Consider the following 10,989-nt stretch of genomic DNA (forward strand, 5'->3'; position numbering starts at 1 on the left):
GAGAGAGAGAGAGAGAGAGTATGATGAACCATAGATATGACGTGAGGCAAAGTCGTACCAAAGAGGGTGATACCTAATCCAAGACCATCCATGCCCAACTTTTGGGATTTTACTACAATGGGGAAATATATGCTATTGCCATTTGAAAGGGGATAATAGGGAAGCTCATTTCTTGGAAGTAAGAATTGGCATATTGTTGATGGAAAGGGCCAACATAATTTGATGCTGAGTAGGTTGAAAAAACATACAATTGTTTTTATGATTAAATTAGAAGGATTGTGTGAGTCTTTCTTTGGCCTAGTAACCTTACTTTCCTGTAGAAAATCTTTCATCAATTGCCCCGTTTACATTTTGCCCTTGAATCCTTTGTCTTTGTCACTATAACATGTAGATGAGCACTAGTTTCTTACTTTAGTAGGTTCTTTACCACTCCATAGTACAAAGCCCAATGTGGCCAAACCTCTCATGCAATGGTTTCTTTGGGCTCACCGCACACCCATGGAGTGACTATAAACATGATATTGGATAACCACACCATCATACATAGTTTTCCTCTTTCTTCTCTAATAATAATTTTATCTATATTGTTTATATTGTCTTAGTTAAGCACCATGTAATGGAACATGCCAAACATTAGTACTAATAGCTATTAACTATAGTTTCTTGCAATAGAGAATACAAAAGGCTTTGGATGCTTTTAGTATCTCTATTAGTGATTATGAATGAGACAATTATTCTACAGTGAATAGGCCATTTGGCAACATTCTTAAGTAGGAATGCTATAAAGGTTTGTGTAGAGCTATATGGACCCTCATTACCAATCATGTGATGGGATGCAAACACTACAGAACACTATCCATCAAGGTGTTGGATCTCTTGTCAAAGCTGTGTGGAACAATGTAGACCCATCGTATCAATCATATGAATGTTATAAAGGTTTGTGTAGGTCAATATGGACCCTCCTTACCAATCATGTGATGGGATGCAAACACTACAAATCATTATCCATCAAGGTATTGGATTCTTGTCAAAGTTGTGTGCAACAATGTAGACCCATCATATCAATCATGTGATGGTAGACATCATTATCCAACATTAGCTATCATAGTGATAGATCTTTATTGATGTTTTATGGACTATATATGGCTCCTCCTTATTGGAGAGTATAAGTTGTAAATTGATAAATCAATAGAAGAAACCATTACAAGAATGACGCAAAATAAACCATAAACTAAGCCTCGTTTGTTTAGGATACACCACACTCAACAAAACATAATAGTTAAATATTTGGCCTTTTCAATGAACTTATTGGATTTTGAGCTTTTGACCCAAAGTTGATTTTCTTTTGAATCCCGTGAGTCCTTTCTCTACATTTTTTACATGAGACTTCTTTGGTCCTTGTTCTATAAATTGGTTTGGCTTTGCCCTCTTCCTTATCATAAGATGTTGATAACCTCTATCCCTTGCCTTCCATGGTTATCACCATGCTTCCCTCTTTGGCTTATTATCTTTGCTTAAGCACTGGTTACTATGTCAGAAAAAACATAAACTTCCATCTTATTGTCCAAATTGTGTTGATTGAAGCTACTACAACCACCGGTGTTTCCACCATGTCTCCTCATCTACCACATTGCAACCCTCCCCCCCAAACCCCCTTGCAAAAGAATAAAAGCATTTAGAATCTTCTTGAGCCATTTGATGAAGCAAAGTGCACTTCCACTAGATAACATATTGTAGATATTAAGATGCAAATGTAGTGTATCTATTATTCTTATATAATGAAGATGTGATAGTTATGCAATGATTTCAATCTTTTATTGATTTGCTCTTCTTTTAATAAAATTTATTATACATTTGGATAATCAAGTGAAGATTTCAATCATGTCTTGACTTTTTTCTTCTTTCTCCTCCTATCACATATAATATTGCTCTACCATTTGATTGATTTGTTTCTTTTTCTCAAATGACTTGTTCAAACTCTCTCTAGGAACATTTTGTTAGGTATTTTGTCCCTCCTAATGGGAGAAGTCGGCAACCGAATTCTGGTCGGTTGGCCGGATCGATCAATGAGTCGACTATATTGAGGATCAACGGATGTGAAGACTTGAGGATCGGATGGCTTGGCCGGATACTCAAGTCGACCCGATGGTTGAAGTTAAGGCTGACTAGTCGGGCCGACTATGTGAATGAAGAAGAGGCCAACTAGTCGAACTGACCGGGTGGCCCAAGACAAGGCCAACTAGGTGGGTTGACTGAATGGTCAACAATAGGAGTCGGCTAGTCGGATTGACTAGACTGTCGACTTGTGGGTCAGACAGCCGAGTCAACAAGTTGGCCGATTAATTATTATTATTATATTATAATAATATCTTATTCACACACACACACACACACACACACACACACATGGAGCTAGGGCAAGATTAATATGTTGTTGCAGCAGTAGTATGAAGTGAGATAAGAGATCCATAGAGTAGAAGAGAAGAAAAAGGGTATGACATTGAGGGAAGGTAGAGTTTAGTGAACTTTCCAAAACCCTAAGAAGGGATTATTCTGTAATATGTGTTTTTCTTCTTTGAAAAGCTTGAAAGGCTTTGTAACCTATCTATATAATCTCTTTTCATTGTGAAATCTGTTGCCCCGTGTTTTTTCCCTGTTGTAGGGTTTCCACGTAAATCTTGTGTATTGTGTACTTTAAGTTTCTGTTGTGTTTTATTTTGTCTATCTTTCTCTTTCATCTTCGTTCCTAAAACCCAACAAACCGATATTAGAGCTTGAGGTGCGAGATGGAAGGAGGTGTGAGTGGTTTTCCAGGAATGATAGTCCTGAACTCACATAACTACTCAGACTAGAAGATCAAGATGGAGGATCTTCTGATAGTCAGAGACCTATATTAGCCTATAGACAATAAAGAAATACCCACAGGGGTGATAGAGCTTGAATGGAAAATTCTGAATAGGAAGGCAGTGGCTACCATCAGACAATGTGTAGACATGAGTGTTCTTTAGATGTGGCTAATGACACAAACGCCTACAACCTATGGCATAAACTTTCAAACATGTATGAAAGGAAAACTACCCTCAACAAAGCCTCTCTAATGAGAAAGATTGTGAGACTAAAGTATAGAGATGGAGAAAGCATTGTAGTGCACAACAACACTTTCATGGGGTTAGTGAACCAATTTGTGGCGACAAAGTTTCCGTTAGATGACGCCCTACAGGCCCAACTATTGTTGTGTACCCTACCATACAACTGGGAGAACTTGGTTATGTCCCTTAGTACTTCGTGCCAAGAAGAAAATCTCTTTCCAAGTGGTAAAGACAAGTATCCTAAACGAAGAGACAAGCAGAAAGGACAAGGGTGTCTTGTCCCAATTGGAAGTATATGTGGCAAGAAACCCTAGTAGGTGCAAAAGCAAGAATAGAAGTCCACAAAAGAGAGACAAGTACCTTGCTAGGTGAAAGTCTAGGGGAAGGCTCACATGTTTCCATTGTGGGAAACTTGGACACTTTCAAAAGGATTGTCGACATCTTAAGAAAGACAAAGGTGTTGCTAATGATGTCGAACCCAAGAAGATATTTGAAACACCGGGTCATTTGAAACAGGTAATATGTCGCATTATGAGAACACTACGTCGAAAAAGGGCACAAAAGCACGCAGTTTTCAAAAAGACACGACGCATGCGTAAAGCTTTTCAGAAAAGGTGGCAAAATATATTGAATTTCAACATGACTACCACTTTGAGGCATAAGTAAAATGCCTCCAAAAATACATCACCAAAATTACAAAATAATGTACAACATGTCTACCAGTTACAATTATACATATTCGTGAGTTTACATCCAAAACAAATTTACAAAGTTTCCAATCATGTAGTAAAACAATCCCCAGCTTGAACCAAACCAATATGTTAAGACATGTCTGATGGACTAGAAGAGCATTCTGACGTCTCATCCTCATCATTAGTGGCAATCAAAGCATTATCCTCATCCAATTCCAACCCAACATCTTTGTGGTTACGAGAATTGCTTCTGGTTATTCTCTGTATTTCGTTTGACACCATGTTTGGGATTTTCTCCTTTATTATCTTGATAGTTGCTTGTCTTAGATGACCTGATTTTGTCAATGAGAAGTCATATACTAGTATGTCAACACGGTCTAGTGCGAGAGTAGCCGTGCTCGGTATATTCTTTCTTCTTCTCTTTCTGCTTGAACATCCGACATCCTTAACCATCTCTAAAGAATACTTTCCTGTAAATGCATCAGGTGAAGTTGTCTGATACCAGTGGACTACTATTGACTTTGTCTGACTACTTTCTTCATCCCTTACTAATTCAATAATTTTTTCAATCCAAAATGGATGGCCCAAGGTATCGTCCCCTGCTAATGTTGCAACCAACATTCCCACTTGTAGTTCTTGCAAATTACCTTGCCATCTTGCCTCAACAGTACGTGACTTTCTTGGTCCCACATAAATATCTCTTTGCAGTGGCCGAACTAAATCATGAAGCTCCATATTATTCGATTGTTGGTGATGAGTCTGCGATATCGTTGATGTCATCCCAATGTTCCATGTGAATGGGATACGGATTGGCCATAAACCGGTGATGTAATTATCTAAAATGGTGCGTTGATGGGTGAAGAAAATCTCCCACCATTCAACATCCTCATCACGGGCATACTTCTTAGTCTGATCAATATTATTTTGTTTCTCTGCTAGACATCTCAACCAATATGCCCTTTGTTCATCAATAGTACTATTTGGTGCTACATTTTTACGATCATCATATGGCATTTGTTGTGCACCATGTAGAGGTTCATCTGGGATATGAAGAAGGAGCCTACAACCTTCTTGGGGCTCCCATTGTGCACTAGATGAGTATTGTTTCGCAAACAACACCGTCATCTTGAGGTGGGCCGATCTTTGTTTTATGAGGAAGACATGGTTGAAACTTATATTATTAAGAGGTGCAAGCACCCTACCTTTAGTCCCGTCACTATCCATGCAGAAACGTTTAAAGTTGTATACTTCTTCCAAGTGTTGTACTTCAGGCTTTGGTGTATATGCTTCACTAATCAATTTGGATAGCGTGGGAAGTGTGAAAGCATTACAGCGAGCAAGTTTCTTTGAGAACCTACTGAACATTTGATCTATGTGATCATGGGTATGACCAACCAACAAGAAGTTAACCTTTATCTTTTTAAATATGCCCCTCTCTACTAGCATGCTTAGATAGCCGAAGACAGTTGAGTTCTTATTCTCTCTTGCTGTGTTGTCTAGTTGCACATATAGAACTGGCGGGAGTATACCTGACCATGATTGCAATACCCTGTGTATGACAGTGACAGTAAGATTAGGGTCGTTGTGGATATTGGGATAAGTTAAGAACACTTGCGGTCTTATAGTTTGACAATATGTCAAACAACCCACTAGATGCATTTGCACGAGACACTCATCTCCAATATCCTTGGGGAGTCTTTGAAAATGCGGCAAACAAGTTTTCTTTTGATCCATGCCGTCAATAATCATGCACATATACTTTTCGGGAGATTGAAACGCTTTTTGTTGGTGATGCATAGCCTTAGTACGTTCCAATGCCTAACTTTCACGATGTTCTTTTAACAGGTTCTTGTAATTCTTGATCTCTACATCTGATTTTCCACCCTTGGCCATACTTTTTAAACTCGCACATATTGAGCAGACTCCCATTCGCACCTTTCGTGGGATAACCACGTTATTAAATTGTAACCTCCATAGTCGATTAAAATGCCTGTACTGTATGTAAGGCTCAACATCGGAAGACATTGTCGTCCTTGTAGGATTGGTAAACTTCCCTTTGAGTAAAGTTATCTGACAAATGAAGCCTTCCTGTCGTTGGCATAACTTCGTATTGTTTTGAAAAATATACCTCCATCCACCTAATTGCCTGTTGCCCAATTTGACCCTTACATCCAGAACCATTTTGATCGAATTGTACCCAGGAGCCCTTCAGAAGTTGCTCTTGAACTCGTTGCAGCCGCATATTTCCAATGCTATGAGTGATTTTAAAAGCTGCTCGACAACACTTGGTATTTAGTCCAAGGAAATATTCAACTTGCGTTGAATTAAGCCCTGCTTTGTGATCCAATTTAAGTTGCATATGCGAAAGAAGAAATGTATCTTGCTCTTCCCCATTAAGCGACAAGTATTTTTGTCGTGTTTCATGTAACCTTGACTTTCCATAAGTTGATAGACAGAGATTCGCATAACACAATTTGTTCAAGTCGCATAGAAGTTGACGATCAGAACATAAGAAATTAAATCTCTTTTCACTAACTTGTCGGGGAACTCTTTTAAATGCTAGAGGTTTAGTAATGCTATTGTTATCTATCGACGAAGAATCGTCCTCTTGTAAGCTTGCATGAAGAGGGCCATCAACAAGATCAATTGAAAACAGAGAATTCGAAGTACTAGGAGCCACACTTTTCTGTTTAAGCCGCAAATGTTTTTTGTGGTCGTACTCTTCTATTGAGAAATACGAGTTGTCTGACAATGAAAAGGGGGCAATAGAAAAAAGAGATGTTCTACTTGTAGAAGAAGACATTTGAGGGAGTCTAACTGTATTCTAAAACCTTCTTTTGAGAAAATTAAGGAATGCTAAAGCCTAACTATATAACTACCCGAACACTTAGATTAACTATATTATTTTCCGACATTTTTCTAAAAAAAATAATTAAATTTTTTATTTTATTTTAAAAGGAATGCTAAAGTCTTCTATATAAGGAGATTAGAAATTTCATTTTCATTATCACGTGAAAGAATCCATCGAGCTCAGAGCACAGGCCAATTTTCGAGCACTCAGAAGCACATCGTCGACAACACTACCTCCGGCACGAATCATGAACAAGGGAAAGAAAATCGTCAGGTTAGTAATATTCTTTACATTTTTTAAGATTCCTAAAGATTCCTTAAAGATTCCTTTCCTCAACACATAGAATTTTTTTTTTTTTGTACAACGAACTTGGAAAGCAATTCTAAAAGGCAGGACCTTCAACGAAAATCCGTTGCACTGCATCGGATTTTGGTTGAAGGCAGGACCTTTCAACCAAAATCCGATGCACTGCATCGGATTTTCGTTGAAAGGTAGGACCTTCAGCGAAAATCCGATGCACTGCATCGGATTTGCGTTGAAAGGCAGGATCTTCAACCAAAATCCGATGCACTGCATCGGATTTTGGTTGAAAGTCATGCAAATCCGATGCAGTGCATTGGATTTTGGTTGAAAGGCAGGACCTTCAACCAAAATCCGATGCATTGCATCGGATTTGCTGCGTTGAAAAAAATGTTGTTTTTGCGATAAAAAACTATCGCATGGGACCATAAAATTGATGTAATTTAGATGATAATTTGCGTGATTTAGATAAAATTGTACGTTGTTTCTATGTTTTCACCAACGTTTTTAATTTCAGTGAACCCAGACAAAAAGTTCCTTCATTTAGATTGAAGATTCGATCTCCGACAAAACGAGATTCTGGCTCCTTCATCAAGGACACGAGTAAAAAGATTTTATTTGACTCAACGGGGGAAGGAGGATCCAAGTCATCTGTGGCTACTACCAAAATCAACAAAGGTAGTACGCAAGAGGAGAAAACGGTTGAGGTGAAATATAAGGATTACCCCGAACTTGAATGGTGTCTCTCCTATGTCGAGGAGGATGGGGTGCTATTATTGATAACAGCAAAATCAGACGGGGAAGGGAAACTTCAGCTTGGAAAAACATTTAATTACGGGCATGTAACCAAGCTAGAGTACGAAGACATTGACTCTACAAGTATTTTAATCGACGTCTCGAGCTCAGTTGGCAACATGCGATTGCGACTTGACGAGGGAAACCTAGTACCCGAATCTTGCAATCCCAAGGCTTTGCGTAAAGACCTGCAAACAAAAAATAACTTGTTGGTAGCTCTTCGGCCGTACGTGACAGGAGAGATGATGACCGGTGAAGCAGAAACTCCACCGAAAAAATCTAGGAAGACAAATCCTGTTCAAAAGAAATATACTAAACGACCACGACCCGAAGAAGAAGAAGAAGAAATATTAGAGTTCGTGGAAGAAGAAGACGACCAACAAGTCGACGTCGTGGCTCTAGGCGGACAACTATCTTCTGGTGTCCTGACGTTAGAACAAAATAAAATAAGAGAAAATATTGTGAAGACTAAAGTTGTGCGCAGGGGCCAGCTATTTCATTTGCCCATTACTTCTATCCAAAGGTCCCCCATTGATCCCGTGACTGGAAGACGTCCCCTGGAAATTAGGGAGCCGCACTCCGTCCATGTGCAAAACTTGAAAAGCAAAATGAAAATCAATCCTCACGCTGTCGTAGTGTATTTTGTACACTACGTGAAAAACGTATATAGTATTAGATTCAATAAAAAATGAAGAAATAGAAGAAAATAGCAAAATAAATGGAACATGCATAGGGCAAGATTCGAACCTTGCACCTCCATGTTAATAATGTAATGTCTTACCATTACACTAGCATTTCATTAGTGTTAAAGCATAGATGTCCCACATAGAAAGGTAAATTCACGCTAGGATAAACATTAGAAAAACGCATAACAAAAGAAAAAGCTACACATACACATCTAGCGTGCATGATAAAAAACGCACAAGTTAGAAAAAAGCATGATCACTTTAGATAAAGCATATAGTCTATCTATAGGAAAAGCATGGGGTCTATAGTTAGAGAAAAAGCATAGATTACTAAGACTTCCTCATCACTACATAAGGATGGGGAGCACAATGTAATTGTGTGTGAAAAATATTTGGAAACTGGATATGTTTCTAAAAAACACCAATTAATAAACTATACTCGTGGGATTCACGAGAATTCTATATCATTCTCTTTCAACCGAAGTTTATATTCTTATATTCATATTGATTAATCTAATACAATACACTCGTGGGATTCACGAGTTTGCTATAACTCTTTCTTACAACATATTTATATTCTTATTAGCCTTAAAACTCTCCTCTTCCTAGTCCAAAACCCCAGCGGTTCCCACCCGACTCACGCAACGATCCGGAGCCGAAAGGCACGACACAGTTGGTGAACCCGACGTGAAGGCGGGTGGCAAGGAGATGGAGAATCAACAAGAGGCAATGAGCATAACGATGATGATGATGTTCGAGCGGATGCTACAAGAACAACGAGCGATGTCGGAGATGAAGGCGGCAGTAGAGCGGCTTCTGCGACGAAACGGGGAATTCAACGGTAAGGGTGTGTCACGCTACCTACGTGAATATAAGGCGGAGATGATGCAATATCGGATACCGGAAGGATTGCAAGTGATATCCTTTAGTCGGGTGGCCTCGGACGAACTACAAGAGAGAATCCACAAGATACAACAACAAAACTCGACATGGGAGTCCTTTGAAGAAGCTTTACGGGAGGCATATGACTATGAGAGATGGACGGGACGAGATCGACGAGAATTCGACGAATGGGTGGCGTCGGAGAAGACTCACCGAAGTGCAACGCAAGCGTTCCTAGAGTTCGAGCATCGTTTTGCTCGACTCTCGGAGCGGGAACGAAGATTGGTGGGAGGAGATAAAGTCTTAATGTTCGTAAGATCGATCGATCGAAAAGAAAGGATGGACATCGGGATCGAACTTGAAGACGATGACGGTACGAATGGTCTTACCGAGGATTGGGCTAAAGTCGAAAGGGTATGCCGAAGACATGATGAAAGGAAGCTGAGAATCTCGTCAACAACGACATGGCCCATGAAGGATGGTCGATTGAGGAAAAACGATGAAGCCAATATGAAGGCCGAAATACAACATGATGGTACCACGGGAGAAAGAGTGGAACAAGACACCCACTCGTCTTGTGAAAGAAGGATGGCGAAGGATAAGGCCGATAATTCAAGTGTAGAAGGAAATTTCGGGATACAAGTGCCCGAGACATCGGGTCAAAAAGGGGTAAGCATAATAGATGTTTGCATAATTGATGCAGATAAAGAGTGTGAAGCGGATGTGATTAAGGAGGTAGCCACAAAAGACGAAATCGAATCGGAGGTGGCTATGGACGAATCAATGGCGGATTGCCATATCGAGACTTCCCCACCACTGATTCCAGAGACTCCGGCGGTTGCGATCGAAAGGCAACGTGAGACCGAAGAGACGGAAGGTGGCGGAGAGAAAACGAATGTCGAAGCCGACGAATACGATGAAGAGATAGCCGAGAAGAATGCTAAGGGTGAAACTACGAAAGAAGGTAATACCGAGGATTCATGCCAACAATATCTAGAGACTTCGGCGGTTGTGTCCGAGAACCAACGTGAGACCGGAGAGACGGGAGATGGCGGCGAGGAAGGTAAAGTCGGAAGTCGGTTCGGATGGAAAATGATTCATCCGAAATTCCAATCTAAAAGAAAGTGCGACAATGCGGAGGTCGGGTCTACGACGGGAGAAGCGCGTAATACAGAGCACGCTCTACGGCGAATAAAGAAACGCGTGTTATGGCGAATAAAGAAGCACGCGCTACGGCGAGAAAAGAAGCATGCATTACAACCACACGAGGACCAAACAACGAGCACATATCGGAGGACCTACGTGGCGAACAACGGAAAGAAGTGCCAAAAGTCGAACCGGACAAGGCAGGTGAAAACGAAGAAAAGAAAGCAAATCCGGACGAAAAGAAAAGAAAAGAAACCGACCCGAAAGAGCACTGAATCGGTAAAAACCGATCAACCGAGTCCGGATCGACCGAATACAAATCGGAAAGGAAGCCGAACTAAACGAAAGACGATCCGACGAGACCGAATCGGAAGTAAGCTAATCCGACTAAACCGAAAATCCGAAAAGAAGTCGAGATTGATGAAGAAAAGAAAGAGGGCAAGAAAAGATACTACCGCGGATGACAAGGACCAAGCGGGCCATGCAAAAAGCGAACGAAGACTATGGTGGATCGGATGTCGACAATGGTTCGGGTGGAAAGAATGGAT

The sequence above is a fragment of the Azolla caroliniana genome, unplaced genomic scaffold, assembly GCF_043228905.1.
Source record: "Azolla caroliniana isolate FFs.n. ecotype wild unplaced genomic scaffold, voAzoCaro1.0.p SCAF_14, whole genome shotgun sequence".
NCBI classification, from domain to species: domain Eukaryota; kingdom Viridiplantae; phylum Streptophyta; class Polypodiopsida; order Salviniales; family Salviniaceae; genus Azolla; species Azolla caroliniana.